The sequence below is a fragment of the Hylobates moloch genome, unplaced genomic scaffold, assembly GCF_009828535.3.
Source record: "Hylobates moloch isolate HMO894 unplaced genomic scaffold, HMol_V3 SCAFFOLD_19, whole genome shotgun sequence".
NCBI lineage: Eukaryota > Metazoa > Chordata > Mammalia > Primates > Hylobatidae > Hylobates > Hylobates moloch.
The window spans coordinates 21,298,026-21,313,329 of NW_026652294.1; the positions used below are offsets into that span (position 1 = coordinate 21,298,026).

A 15,304-nucleotide genomic window follows, 5' to 3' on the forward strand; every position below is an offset into this window, starting at 1 on the left:
CCTGCTTATCAGGATCATTATTTGTTGTTGTTCCTTATTAGGATTATTTGGAAAATAAGTATAGAGAAGACAGTTTGGGTTTTTAAGATATTTAATATGTGACATTTAATTATTTCTTAATTTTTAAAAGCTGACTTCTGTCTTAGTCTGACATGATTTGGCCTCACATGTGTGGATGAGATTTTAAATATGTGAGAATCATAGCTAGTTATAAAAGAGTGCCAGGTATTTGCATTATAACAAAACACCTTTATTGATGTGTAATTTATATACATCATATATATAAACTTCACCCAGTTTAGATATACAATTAAAACATAGTATATTGCCCAGTTGTGGTAGCTCACACCTACAATCTCAGCACTTTGAGAGGCTGAGATGGGGAGACTGCTTGAGGCCAGGAGTTAAAGAGACCAGCCTGGGCAACACAGCTAGACCCCATCTCTAAAAAAATAAAAATAAAAAAATTGACTGGGCGTGGTGGCTCACGCCTGTAATCCCAGCACTTTGGGAGGCCGAGGTGGGTGGATCACGAGGTCAGGAGATGGAGACCATCCTGGCCAACATGGTGAAATCCCGTCTCTACTAAAAATACAGAAATTAGCTGGGAGTGGTGGCACGTGCCTGTAATCCCAGCTACTCGGGAGGCTGAGGCAGGAGAATTGCTTGAACCAGGGAGTTGGAGGTTGCGGTGAGCCAAGATCGCGCCACTGCACTCCAGCCTGGCAATAGAGCGAGAGTCTGTCTCAAAATAAATAAATAAAAATAAATAAATAAATAAATAAATAAATAAATAAATAAATAAATAAATTAGCTGGTCATGGTGGCATGTGCTTGTATTTCCAGCTACTCAGGAGGCTGAGGTAGGAGAATGGCTTGAACCCAGGAGTTTGAGTCTGCCGTGAGCTCTGCTTGTGCCACTGCACTCCAGCCTGGGCAACAGAGTGAGACCCTGTCTCAAAAAAAAAAAAAACAAAAGTCTATACAGTTGTACCATCATCATTTGCAACCCAGTTTTAGAACATTTCCGTCAACCCAAAGAGATCCCTCTTGCCCAAGTGCTGTCAGTCCCTTTTCCCACTCCATGCCCCAGGCAGCCCCTGAAAATTGAATCATACGGTACGTAGTCTTTCAAGTCCGGCTGCTTTCATTGAGCATAATATTTTTGAGGTTCATTCATGTTGTAGTAAGTATCAGTAGCTTGTTCGTTTTTATTGGTGAGTAGTTTTCTACTGGATAGATTTACCACAGTTTGTTTATCTATTGATTACTTGAAGGACAAAAAGGACATTTGGGTTGTTTCCACTTTTGGGCTATTATGAGTAATAATTCTTTTTTTTTTCTTTATTTTTTACCTTTTGAGATGGAGTCTCACTTTGTCACCCAGGCTGGAGTGCAGTGGCACGATCTTGGCTCACTGCAACCTCTGCCTCTCAGGTTCAAGCGATTCTCCTGTCTCAGCCTCCCGAGTGGCTGGGATTACAGGCATGTGCCACCACACTCGGCTAATTTTTGTATTTTTATAGAGACAAGGTTTTGCCATGTTGACCAGGCTGGTCTCAAACTCCTGACCTCATGTGATCTGCCTGCCTTGGCCTCCCAAAGTGCTGGGATTACAGGCATGAGCCACCGCGCCCAGCCAAGTCTATCTTTTAAAAGAAAAAAAGAAGGCTAGGTGTCTCATGCCTGTATTCCCAGCACTTTGGGAGGCTGAGGCAGGTGAATCATAAGGTCAAGAGTTCAAGACCAGCCTGGCCAACATGGTGAAAAAACCCCCATCTCTACTAAAAATACAAAAATTAGCCAGGTGTGGTGGCGGGTGCCTATAATCCCAACTACTCAGGAGGCTGAGGCAGGAGAGTCACTTGAACTCGGGAGGTGGAGGCTGCAGTGAGCGGGATCAGCCTGGGCAACAGAGCAAGACTCCGTCTCAGGGAAGAAAAAAATTGTTTTCATAGTCATTATCATTTGAGCCCTACAGTAGCCTTACAACAAGTAGACAGGACAAGTAGTATTACCCTCATTTGTTGCTATCCAGAGGGAGTCTACACCTGTATTCTCAGGTTATTGCCATGGGAAACCTATCAAGAGTATGCTTCCGTTTTGTGGTGTACACACAGGATAGACCAGCACCAAAGGACTACTTCTATATGTGATGTAGATCCAAATTTGGAGTCAGTTTATTCATTCTGCAAATATTCAATGAGTATCTGCTACCTGCCAGACACTGTGCTAGATGGTGGAGGATTGAGATGTGAAAGATTTAGTCTCTGCTCTTGAGGAATTAACTGTCCATAAAGGCTGTATACAAGAAAATAACTATAATACTGGGCCATGGGAACCCAGGAGCAGAGGATCCAACAAGGTAGAGTGGGGAGCAGAGAGGAGGGTGTCAGAGTGTATTGATAATATCATAGCACACACTTAAACCTGGTGCATACTCTGTTCCAGGCACATTTCAAACACTTTACATATGTTTACTCATTTAATCTTCACTTCAACCCCTTACCCTGTTTTACAGACGAGAAGGCCACAAAACAGGCTGGTACTTTGACCAGTCGTACACTAGTAGTGAATGGTAGACCTGGAATTTAGACCATTCAGTCTGGCTCTGGAGTCTGTCTCCTGAAAAGGTTTCTCAGAGGAGAGGCACCCAGGCTGTGTCTTGAATGACAGCTTGTAGCTAGTCTGGCAGAAAGGTGATTGGGATATGTCTACATGGTTTTCTAGGCAGAGAAGTATCACAAGTAAAGGTAAAGAAAGCACACGATTGAGAGCAAGTGTGGCAGACTACTTGTGAAAAAAGATGGGTGGTAAGGAATGAGACTAGAAAGACAAGGCTAAGGATGAAGGGCCTGGCGGGCCATCTGAGGAATTTTGGTTCCGTGATGTAATTTTTAAAGTTATACCAAAAATACCACTTTTCCTTTTGTATTAATTTTATTTTTGTTTTGATTTAAATCTTTTTAATTGTGAAATATATCATGCAATCAGAAAAGTGCATAAAATACGAATGTGAAACAATGAATTATTTTAAAACGACCACCTCTGAGGTTAGGAAATAGAACATTATAGCGGCCCAACAGCCCCTTCTTAGTGACCTTCACTAGTCACAGTCCCTCACCTCCCACCTACAGGTAACCACTCTTTTGATTTCTTTATTTTCCTTTATATTTTTACTGCGCATGTCCCTGTAAACATTATAGTTTTGCCTGGTTTTGAACACATGGAGTCATATGCTGTATCTCCTTTTGTGTCTCGTCCTTATGTTTGCGAGATTCATCCATGTTGTTACATGTGGCTGTCCCTTCGTTTTTGTGCTGTATGACATTCTATTTTATGAATATACCAGTGTGCTTACCATTGTGCTATTGAGGATATTTGGATTGTTCCCAGCTGGGGACTATTATGGATAGTGCTGCTGTGTGTGCCTTTGGGGCACATGTGCATACATTCTGCTGGGTATGTACCTAGGAGTGGGATTGCTGGATCATGGGGCATATCTGTCTTGAACTTTAGGAGAATCAAGCCAAACCATTCTCCAAAGTAGATGTAATAATTTGCATTCACACAAGTAGTGTGTGACGATTTCTGTTGTTCCATAGCCCCAGCAACACTTAATCATATCAGACTTTGATGTTTTTATCCATTGTGGTATATAATGGTGTATCATTATGATTTTCTTTTGCATCACCCTTACTTACTACTGAGACTAGATGCCTTTTCATATGTTTATTGGCCATTTGGATAATTTAGGTTTTTTTGTCATTCGTTTGATGACGTTTCATCTAGCCTCTTGCCCCTTTTCCTGTTGGGTTATCTTTTTTTCTTTTAGAACTTGTTAGAACTCTATTATTTTGAATATGAGCCTTTTATTGGTTTTATGTTGCCTGCTTTTTCATTTTCTCGAGGATTTCTTTTTTTTTTCTATTTGAGAGCGGGTACTGTTTATTACCTGACCAGCTTAGAAAAATAATCATGGTAGACACCTTAGTTTATTCTTCTAACAAGCCTGTTGATCTGGTCCTTCCTGTTGCCAGCATCTCCACCTTCTACAACATGGGTGGTCTTTTTCTTCATTCTGCCTCGTGGAGAAGATAATTTTAAGGGCCCCAGGAAGTTATTTGCTTCTTTGAAGCATTTTCCAACAGTATAGATCTCATGAATCAGATCCTCCAGCAGATGATGCCATATTTACCAAGAGATCGAGCAATCAAAGTGTTATCTGTCAAAGCAATTTGCTTCTTATTGAATTCGCCATAACCACGCTTGTAGATTAGTTCACTTAGTGACTTTAGATTTGGGTACCCCCAAGCAATTTATGACTCAACAATCCTCAGCATGTTAATTGAAGCCTTGTTGAGCTTCACAAAGGTTCCATTGAAGATTTCAGGAAGGCGAAGAAGCCGCAACACCATTCGGACCTTCGGGCTCACACCACTGATACCTCTGATCCTGATGGCAAATGCCAATTTGGGTTCTGCAGGTACGTAGAAGTTGCCAGCTTTTCTTGCCACCCTCGCCATTCGAATTTCAGTTCTGTCCATATACCTATATTCCTTGTAATAGTGCTTTGCTTTTTCATAGATAAGCTTCCTCCTTGCCTTTCGAAGCATCTTTTGGGCAAACTTCTTTCTGAGGCGCTTGATCTTCAGCTCTGCAAAATTCCTTCACTTTTTCTTAAGGATTTCTGGCACAGGAGGAACCTTCTTCTTTTCTACACCCTCTGTGGTTCCAGCCGGAAAAAGAGGGAGGGTGTCTTTTGATGAACAAATGTAGTCGTATTTGTCTGGTTTTTAATACTAGGTACTTTTTGTATCCTATTTAAGAAATCCTTCCCTACCCCTAGGCTATGAAGCATTTTCCCATATTATCTTCTAAAAGCTTTATTACTTATCTTTCACATTTGAGATACAGTTCACCTGGAATTTGAATTTTGTGTATGGTAATTCTTAGCTAACTTATTAGTACGCCTCTGCCTTTAAAATTTTTTAAATATTCTGTCCAGACTTTCTGGCTGTCTTCAGCAGAATGGTTGGTCTTCATTACCTGGTTTACCATTCCCAGAAGCAGAAATGTCTTTTAAAGTTTTAGTTTCACTTTGACTTAAAAATGATCTGTCCCGTGTTGTTAAGGGGCCTTAATGAATATGTTTACTAAAAAATTTAAAAAAGGCTGAAAAACTATATAGATTCATGACTGTTTCTATTTTTTATTTTTATTTTAAGAGACCAAAAGGAAGCTTCTGTTTCCTCTCTGCTTCTGTCAGCTATAAAATACTGTTAGACAAATTTAAGCTTGCTACATAAAATGAACATGGTTATACTTATTGCAGGATAATTTCAGAACATTAATCACAGGGAAAAAATTAAATTAAAAAATACACACTATCCAACATTGACTTTGATAATAAAACGGCTTAACTAAGGCAGTGGCTACCCCCCTTTCTCTGTTTATCCATAAATTTAAACCTCTTTTTTGGCCAGAAATGGACTGTATGCAAACCGCATCCAGAATGCTTTTAGTTTGTGCCACAAAATATGAAGAAAATGTTTTCAGTTTATGGCAACTAGATCCATGACATATGATGCTCCAGGAACTGTTTTTACAGTGCGCAAGATGCACAGGAACAGAATAGCAAACTCACATGATTGTTGGCAAGGAAAACCTGGCTACGTGGCTGATGTTAAATTTGCTTTTTAAGACAGCCAGATCAAGAAATGTCTGAAGACTTTGAGACTGCAGCAGGGAGATGATTTTGCAGTTAGTAAACACAGCCCCGGGAAGCCATGGCAAGGCAGTTCTGGTAAGCCATTTACAGCTTCTCTTCTAGCAGGAGAGCGCAGTGGAGGCTCTGGAGAGGAAAACCTGACGTGGCCTCTAGAGAATGTTGCCCAGGGCAGTAGAGCCTCCCTGATGGCACTGCCGTCAGCACCACCCTGCACAGCCCGACAGAACCCTGCCTTGCCCTGGCCATCTCTGTCTCTGAGATTCACCACGGAGGTTAGCTTGGTTGTAGCTGAGCTGTTAAGAGTAGGGGTTTGTGTTCTTGGAAGTTAGGGCTTAGGAGCCACACACTTCCTTCTTGCCCAGCTCTTGCTTGCTTAGACCATTTTCTTTATCTTTTTCAATGAACACTTCTCAAAGTGTGCTCCTTCCTCCCATCCAAGACCCTTTCAGAAAGTCACAACTATTTTAATAATACTAAGATGCTGTATGCCTTTTAAATTCATTCTCTCATGAGTGCACATTGGAGTTTTCCCAGACATGTGATACTGCAAAAGATTGAATGCAAAAGTATATATTTGGGTACAGCTGTTGTTGCTCAAGCTAGACATTAAAGAAATTTGCAAAGATGTAAAACAGTGCCACTGTCCTCAAATTTTTAATCCTTTGAAATACCATTTTTAATTTAAAAAGTAGTAGTTTATTATTTTTATTTTAAGTTCCAAGGTACATGTGCAGGATGTGCAGGTTTGTTACGTAGGTAAGCATGTGCCATGGTGGTTTGCTGCACTGTGAACCCATCACCTAAGTATTAAGCCCAGCGTACATTAGCTATTTTTCCTGATGTCTCCCTCCCCCCGCCACCCACCCCCAGCCAACCGGCCCAGTGTGTGTTGCTCCCCTCCCTGTGTCCATGTGTTCTCATTGTTCAGCTCCTAATTATGAGTGAGAATATGCAGTGTTTGATTTTCTGTTCCTGCATTAGTTTGCTGAGGATAATGGCTTCCAGCTGCATCTGTGTTCTTGCGAAGAACGTGATCTCATTCTTCTTTATGGCTGCATAGTATTCCATGGTGTATATGTACCACATTTTCTTTATCCAGTCTATCATTGATGGGCCTTTGGGTTGATTCCATGTCTTTGCTGTTGTGAATAGTGCTGCACTGAACATACACGTGTATGTATCTTTATAATAGAATGATTTATATTCCTTTGGGTATATACCCAGTAATGGGATTGCTGAGTGAAATGGTATTTCTGGTTCTAGGTCATTGAGGAATCACCACACTGTCTTCCACAATGGTTGAACTCATTTACATTCCCACCAACAGCGTAAAGGCGTTCTTATCTCTCTGCAGCCTTGCCAGCATCTGTTGTTTCTTGACTTTTTAATAATCACCATTCTGACTGGCATGAGATGGCATCTCATTGTGGTTTTTCATTTCTCTATTGATCAGTGATAGTGAGCTTTTTTCATATGTTTGTTGGCCGAATAAATGAACTAATACTTCTAATGTTTCATAGTTATAATTTTTAGTATGGCAAATATTGATAATTAAAATTAAGATAAACAAGAGCCCTTTGAGGTCCTCCATAATTTTCTTAAGTGTAAAGGGATCCTGAGACAAAAGGGTTTGAGAATCACTGCTTTAAATCCTGTCAGTTCCAGTTGGAATCCCAGTTTCTCTCTGAAGGCGGCACAGGTTGTCTAGCTCACAGTTTTCTCTATGTTCTCTAAACTTCTGTGCCACTCACCTTAGTGCTTAGCTTTTTTCTCCTTATATATAGTGTAAGGCCCCTGAAAAAGGGGATCAGATCTGAAATGAGAGTTTTTTGAGACTTCCAAAGTATACAGTGCTGGGCACAGCATAAACAATTGTTAATGATTATTCATATTACTGTCATCATTGTCAATGTTCAACTCACGGGTTTATTGGAGAAGCAGTATACATCTAAAACTTGTGAACAATCTCACCTCATAAATTCAATATGCAATATAGAAAAAGAACAAAGGTTTTTCTTTAATCACCAATAAATTGGTCACAAAAGTTAACATGTTAATCTGCTTAATTATTTCTTTTAATTTTAATTTTTAATGTAAATTGGCAAATTATAATTGCATATACTTATGGGGTACAAAGTGATATTGTGATTTATGAATATAATATGGAATGATTAAGTCAACCCAATTAACATATTTATTACCTCTAATCTGCTTAATTCTTATGTGACCAACAATTGCAATAAAACCTGGACGTAGGCCCTTGCTGTGAAAACCTGCTGAGCACAGTGCCATGTACTTAGTAAGCATTCAGTAAAGCTGGTTGAGTTGAATCTGCTGTTTCAGTAGCTGCCTCTGCTGTTCTTGTAACCCTCGGTGAATTCCCTGCCATCCCTGCCTCTACCTGTAAGTGATTTGCAGTTGTTTTAGGCTTTCAGAAGGCAGTCTTACTTTCTCAAGCGTTTCTGTTAAAGAATTGACAGATTATTCTGGAGCCAGGCTGGAGGGCATAAATTAGTTGAGCAAGCTGGATTAATACCCCAAGATTGGGTATGAGTCTTTCTGATCATTCCTACTTTGGACTGAGTTTGTTTTTCTTAGGCAACCATTCCTGACTTCCAAGACATAAAAATCAGATTAACATTCTTGTGCCAGGGTCCTACCATCAGTCCCAAAGTTTCCTTCACTGCTTCTCCCAGCAAGTCTGGGAATGCCATGCAAGTAGTACACTGCCCTCGTAGACTGTTACAGCTGATAAGCCCCAGCTTTGTTTTCGTAAGCTCAGAATGTCATATTGTATTGAGTTGATTTTAGTTTTTTCATAAAAATGTGTGTGTTTATTCCACAATAATTTATTGGGAACGTCCTTTGTGCTGGCACTATATTAAATGACAGTGATAAGGAAGCCTTAGACCGGGAAGCTTGCCACCTCCGAGTATACACACACATAAGGAAGCCTAGTGTGTGTTCTGAGTGCAGTTGCTCACTCAGGGGAAGAATCCATCCAGATCACCTGTGAGAAGAGGGAGTCGGGAAAGACTTCACAGAACAGGTTTCCCTAAGCCTGCATCTTGAAAGTTGGGAAGAAATTTGTCCTGTCCCTGGGAAGGCAGTCCAGGTGCAAAGAGCATGTTCAAAGGCACCGAAACCATGTGGTGCTCAAGGGAAACGGAAAACAATTGGGTTTTGGAGGTGAAGGCAGTGGGGGGGAGCAGGGACCAGGCCTCGCCGACCACAGTGGGAGTAGGGTTTTATCTACAGGGTGGATGGGACACATTGCAAAGGCAGTAAGGATTTCTACTTTTTAAAGGTAATTCTAGTGGTGTAGGGGAGGGGTGGGTCTTGAGGGTAGGAAAACCAGTTGAAAAGATAACTAGCATAAGACTGGTGAGAAGCTATGCCAGAAGCAGGGCAGTCAGTGGCAGTAGGAATAAGGAAGTATATACTAGAATAGTTGGGGATTAGAACTGACAGTTTGGTAAGAGGAAGGAACTGCTGATGTTCGCAGACTTGATTTGAGTGGGATGGCAGTATTCCCAAGTGAGGCAGAAGAACACGCTTTGGGGGAGGGTTGTTTTATTTTAGGGCCCTGTGGCACATGAGGTGGAGCTGCATGAGGCAGTTATGTAGATAGTTCTAAAGACTGTAAGAAAGGTCAGCCCTAGAGAAAGACTTGGGAGTCATCAAGATCCAAGTGGAAGCTGTATCTATGAGAAAGCATAAGACCAGGCTGGGCGAAGTGGCTCATGCCTGTAATCCCAGCACTTTGGGAGGCCGAGGCAGGTGGATCATGAGGTCAGGAGTTCAAGGCCAGCCTGGCCAAGATGGTGAAACCCCATCTCTACTAAAAATACAAAAATTATCTGGGCGCGAAGGCAGGCGCCTGTAATTCCAGCTACTCGGGAGGCTGAGGCAGGAGAATTGCTTGAACCCGGCGGCAGAGGTCGTAGTGAACCAAGATCGCGCCACTGCACTGCAGCCTGGGCGACAGAGTGAGACTCCGTCTCAAAAAAGAGAAAGCAAAAGGATGTGTGTGTAATAAAAAGAGAAAGGGAGGTGTGGACTCCAGAGGAGGAATACACCAGTAATGAAAGGAAGGGAGAAAAAGACTGTCCTGTGAAACAGACTGGAAAGAAACAGACCAAGAGGTAGCAAAAGTACTGCAGTGGGCCCTTCCAGGGGGGTGGGTGAAGGGACTAGACCTGCTCCATGTCAGATTGGGCATCAGAACTGAGCTCAGTTGGTGAAGCCAGGAGTTGAGTTTGGTTCCCTCTCCATGACCCTGTCCCCCAGTCTGCCATGTACAGCAGCAGCTGTAGCAGCAGCTTTTCATCGTCTCACCCACCCCAAACCCTGCCCATGATAAGAAGGCAGGTTGCAGACCCAAGGGAACAGGAGGACCTGACACAGCCAGGATACCAGGAACTAAAACAGGATGCCTCTGGCCCAGTGGCTGGATCTTCAGTATCCTTACTCTTAAGACAGGAAAAGAGCTCCCAAATGACAGATTTCAGGTGGTTCTGGTTCAGATTTTTGTTTATTTATTTTGTGTTTATTTTTAGACACGGTTCTGACTTTTAAATGCTAGAGAGAGGTTAAAGGAAGAACAGTTGAATAGCATCCGTTGCATTGACACTGAGATTGATAGGGACAGAAATCAAATTGTGATGATTAATAAGTGAATGAGAAATTAGTATGTTGAGACCACAAATATAAACTGCTTTTTCTAGAAGCTTGACTAGGCCAGGTGCAGTGGCTCACGCCTATAATTCCAGCACTTTGGGAGGTCAAGGAGGGTTGATCACTTGAGGTCAGGAGTTCAAGACGAGCCTGGTCAACATGGTGAAACCCCGACTAAAAATAGAGCCAGGCATAGTGGCACACACCTGTAATCCCAGTTACTCGGGAGGCTGAGGCAGGAGAATTGCTTGAACCTGGCAGGTGGAGGTTGCAGTGACCTGAGATTGCATCGCTGCACTCCAGCCTGGGCAACAGAGCAAGACTCGGTCTCAACAACAACAAAAGCTGGACTAGGAAGGGGAAGAGGGGAGGAGGAGCGCAATAGCTAGAACAGATTTTAAGGTTAAAGGGGATGTTTTTAGGAATGGACAGACAGTATTTTTACAGAATTTCCAAAGTGTTGAAGTGAAGTAGGGAGTGGTCTAAAACTGCAAAGATAGTATTTCTCTTGTGTATGGGGACTAAATAAAACCATCTGCTTCTAGCAGATCTACCTCCACCTGTGCTCTTTTTGAGATAAGGTCTGGCTCTGTTGCCCAGACTGGAGTGCAGTGGTGTGATCTAGGCTCACTGCATCCCCTGCCTCCTAGGCTCAAGCCATCCTCCCACCTCAGCCTCCTGAGTAGGTGGGACTACAGGTGCATACCACAATGCTGGGCTGATTTTTTTGTGTTTTTTTGTAGAGATGGGGTTTCACCAGGTTGCCCAGGCTAGTCTTGAACGTGAGCTCAATCTGCCCACCTCTGCCTCCCAAAGTGCTGGGATGACAGGTGTAAGCCACCATGCATGGCCTCCTTAAACTTTTGATATTATTTGTGTTACTTAATTAACTAGGTATCTTCTTGTCCACTTGGGCCGGGTGCCCTGCTCACAGAGCTGGATGGGTGGTACCCTCCTGTCTGCCACCAAGTCTCCTGGCATCCCCTCTTGCCTCCTGGGAAGACCTTCCAGGCCTCCTTGCTGGTGTTGTGCTCCTCCCTCACATCTGCTGCCTCACTTAAGACATCTCTTCTGGACGTCTTGCTTGAAGTTAGGCCAGTTGCCAACAATGTAGGCAGACAGGGTTTTCAGAGTTATTTGTGACTCAATTAAAAGTTTATAGTGTATTCTTAATAGTCTGTATCCCAAGAATTATGCTGGATATCAAACTGATAGGAGTGGTGAGTCCTGGGAAGACTGGAATGGAGGGAGAGGGGACATTGGTTAAGAGCCTCTCTATACTGCTTGAATTTTTAAAATTAGAATTTAAATTTAAAATAATTGTGCTGAATAGTCAAGTTTGAAAATTAAAACCCTGCCATATCAGAGGTGATACTAGTAAGATACCAGCAAAATAAATATAGTTTGTTGAATATGTATTTCTTTCAACTTGCCATATTCCCTAGGAAAGATTTAGTTCTAATTAAATCCTGTGAGTTTAGTTAGGTACTGGGCTTTGGAAGAATTCTTTATTTTTATTTTTATTTTTATTTTTATTTTTTTGAGACTGGGTCTTACTGTGTCACCCAGGCTGAAGTGCAGTGGTGTGATCATGGTTCACTGCAGCCTTGACCTCCCAGACTCAAGCAATTCTCCTGCCTTAGCCTCCTTAGTAGCTGAGACTACAGGCACATGCCACCATGCCCCATTAATTTTTTACATTTTTTTATAGAGACAGGGTCTTCCTGTGTTGCTCAGGCCGATCTCAAACTCCTGAGCTTAACTGATCCTCCTGTCTCGGCCTCTCAAAATGAAGTGCTAGGATTATAGGAGTGAGCCACCACGCCCAGCCTAGAGGAATTCTTGCAGCCGGCTTGCAGTTTAGCAGGACCTGGGGATTGATTTAACCCAAGATCCACTGAACATTCCCACCCCTTCTATGAATTCCAAGACTAGTTTGGCTGCTCTGAAAGAGAGAAAACTGGAATGGTTCACAGTTTTACTGCTGCAGCTGTACCTGATCAGATGGTAGGATTACCGTGTAGTTCTGAGCATTTCAAAGCTGTTTTGGAGGAATTTGCCACTATTTATACCTTGGAAGGAAAATAGTGCTGTAGGTAACTTCAACTAGATAATTTCAAATGTTGATTTTATAATTAATTTTTATGTTTATTTTGAATACATGTGTACCTGATGATACAGAGGTTCACAGCCTGGCAGAGAAAGTAATGCAGCTGTTCTGTAAAACCTGGATTCAAGAGTACTTGGAAAACTGCTCAGTTTCCCTAGCCTGCCTATCCTCTACCTTAATTCTTTTTTTCCCCTCCCCTCTGAATACAGGCAGTGTCTGAGACTCACTGCCAAGCAGGCTAGGGACTGAGTGGCATGGTCTCTTTCTAGCCTTGTCTGTTAAGGAGACATGTAATGAGCAACTTCACAGGGTCAGCACAGAATTTGGACTAATGATAAATCCAGAGAAGAGGCTGTGTTTTAGCCTAAGTGGAAACTTTAATCAGAATAGGGAACTAAAAATTAGTGTTATTCTCTTGATAGTCTCTGCAGTTGACAAAAAATTAATGAATCCAGTCGTCCTCTGAAGTGCTGAGGGTCAGACATAACCACGTAGCTTCGAGTTCTCTGTAAGGGCCAGACCCATCTTGGAGGTTGCAGCTAACTTCAGTTTTTACCAATGCATTTAATTAGGGGACACATCCACATGCAAGTACTTAATTGCTGGGATCCCATTGGGATTCAGTTCAGCTTATGTTTATTGGACTCTACCCAGTACCAAATTCAAAGGTGTGTCAGACGTAGTCCTTGCTATCAAGGAGCTCCTGCTGAGTGAAGAAAATGGACCCGTGGATATTACCAATATAATGTATATCTCAGAGGAGGAACACTTTGTCCAACCAGGGAGGATACAGAAAATTTCTAGGAGATAACACCTAAAGGAAAAGGGGAAGGGAATAGGCAGAGGGCTCTCAGACATTAGTGTGTGTGTTGTGAGTAAGGAAACTGTGCAGTCATGAAGTGATAATGGGTCTGGAGAGGCCTTGGATTTTACCCTAAAGGTGGTTACTGACTGAATTTAGGTGGTGAGATACCCAGAGGTCAAATTTGCTTTTTAGCAAGAAAGACTGCTGGGACGCAGTGTACAGCAGGGAGATAGGGAGACGAGTCAAAATATTTCTAATTCTCATCACAGTTCCATCTGAGATGTATTGATTCAAACACTATTAAATAAAGTAAGTCAAATAGAGGGGACGACAGATAGCAGGGCAGTGAGGTGCTTTCAGATTCCCTGCAGCACCATCTCAGCACTGTGGCCTAATGTGGGGCTGAAGCCCTGACTTACAATCTCTAGCTGTGGGGAATGGAGCACGCTGTCTTGGACAGAAGTATTGGGTTGACTGTGAAACTAAGGGGCCAACTTCCAAATAGTGCCAGCTTTCTGACAGCAGTGTAGATGCTGGTCCCAGATGAGCCTCTGCTGGGCTCGCCATTCCTTTGAGCACCTGCACACACGTAGGTAGCTCCAACCTTGAGGAGCATTCCTTCTGCATTTGTTTGTGTCATTGTAAAATGAAGTTGCTGTCCATTTAATATATATTCCTATATCTCTGTGTTCAAATACATGAATATATACTTCAGAGAGAGATTCCATCATGGAATAAATAAAATATTTACTGCATTTACTAGCAACTTGCTATGAATTGATTTTGAAGAGACTATTCCAGCCATTATGGGGGAATGGATTGGGGAGGAGCAAGAGTAGGAACAGAGAACCAGCGAAATGGCCCCAACAGGCAAGAATGACAGCAGTGAAAATGAAGAATTATGGGTAGATCTGAGAAACAGATTTTGAAAGAGGAAATGATAGGACTTGCTGATGGGCTGATATGAGGGGTTGGGTGAGAAATTCATGACAGATGTCAGGGTCTGACCTAAACACCTGGGTAGAGGGTGATGCCTTGATTGTATAAAGCCTTAATATTAATAACCACTTGCCTTTATTGAGCATGTGTTTGGTATCCTGCGCCGTACTAAGAGTTTTACACATATGTCATTTAAACTTCAAAAGAACCCTATGAAGAAGGTGTTGTTATTGTTCCCAGTGTTGGTTGAGGAAGCTGAGCTCTGAGAGGTTGGGCCGCGGGCCTAGAAACAATAGCTGGTGAAAGGAGGAGCTGGATTTCCACGAGTCTGCCTGTGCCACTGTTTCATGTGGCATCTTGCTATGAGCATACAGTTCATTGTGATTTTTTTCTCTTTTCAGGGTTGTGGTTTTTTGCACTGAATGTAACCTAGACTCATCTTCACGGGCTTGTGTTGCCCCAGGTACTGTCAAAGGTAAGTTTTTAAAATATATATCTACCATGTATTGGCAATAGTCTTCTTAAAAAGAAGAAAAGTACTTTTTCAGGAACATTGTTGCCCTTTTACCAAGTTCTTACAGAAAGATATTTTTAAGGTGACCATTATACCAGCCCCTTGCTTTCCTACTATATGGTAGGTGCCTCTAAAAAGCACTGGTATTTAGATGGATACTGACATTTGGTGCCTCATGCTAGAAAGCTACAACTTAGTTATTAGGATTATGTGAGTTTTATGTAAATGTACCCCTAGCGTCTCTGTCTCTCACCTTTCACTGCTGCGGTCTGTAGTCCACATTACTGCTGGGGTTCACTTTCTGAACGATAGATTTACTCAGGTCATGCCTCTGCTTAAACAGCTCTCATGGCATCCAGTTGCTGCAGATATTGTCCCACAGATCCCTTCAAAACCTAATTCCAGTCAACATTTCTGGCTGCTTTTTTAGTGAATCCTTATCTGTAAGCCTTAATGGACAATTTTCTGCTCCCTAGATATATATATAGTATTTTTTTCATGGCTTTGTGCCTTGGTTGATGCTTTTAT

The 15,304-nt window shown here is 42.1% G+C and overlaps 1 protein-coding gene and 1 pseudogene across 4 annotated transcripts in view; one reads left to right on the forward strand and one right to left on the reverse strand.

Moving 5' to 3' along the window:
• TNRC6B (trinucleotide repeat containing adaptor 6B) overlaps positions 1-15,304 on the forward strand; it is a 291,806-nt gene that overhangs the window by 59,392 nt on the left and 217,110 nt on the right. For all 4 annotated transcript variants that reach the window (XM_032139790.2, XM_032139793.2, XM_058431283.1 and 1 more), the window contains exon 2: positions 14,664-14,737. The gene's annotated coding sequence lies outside the window, so the exon portion shown is untranslated. The remainder of the gene's footprint in view (positions 1-14,663; positions 14,738-15,304) is intronic.
• On the reverse strand, positions 3,856-4,739 carry LOC116459347 (60S ribosomal protein L7-like; annotated as a pseudogene).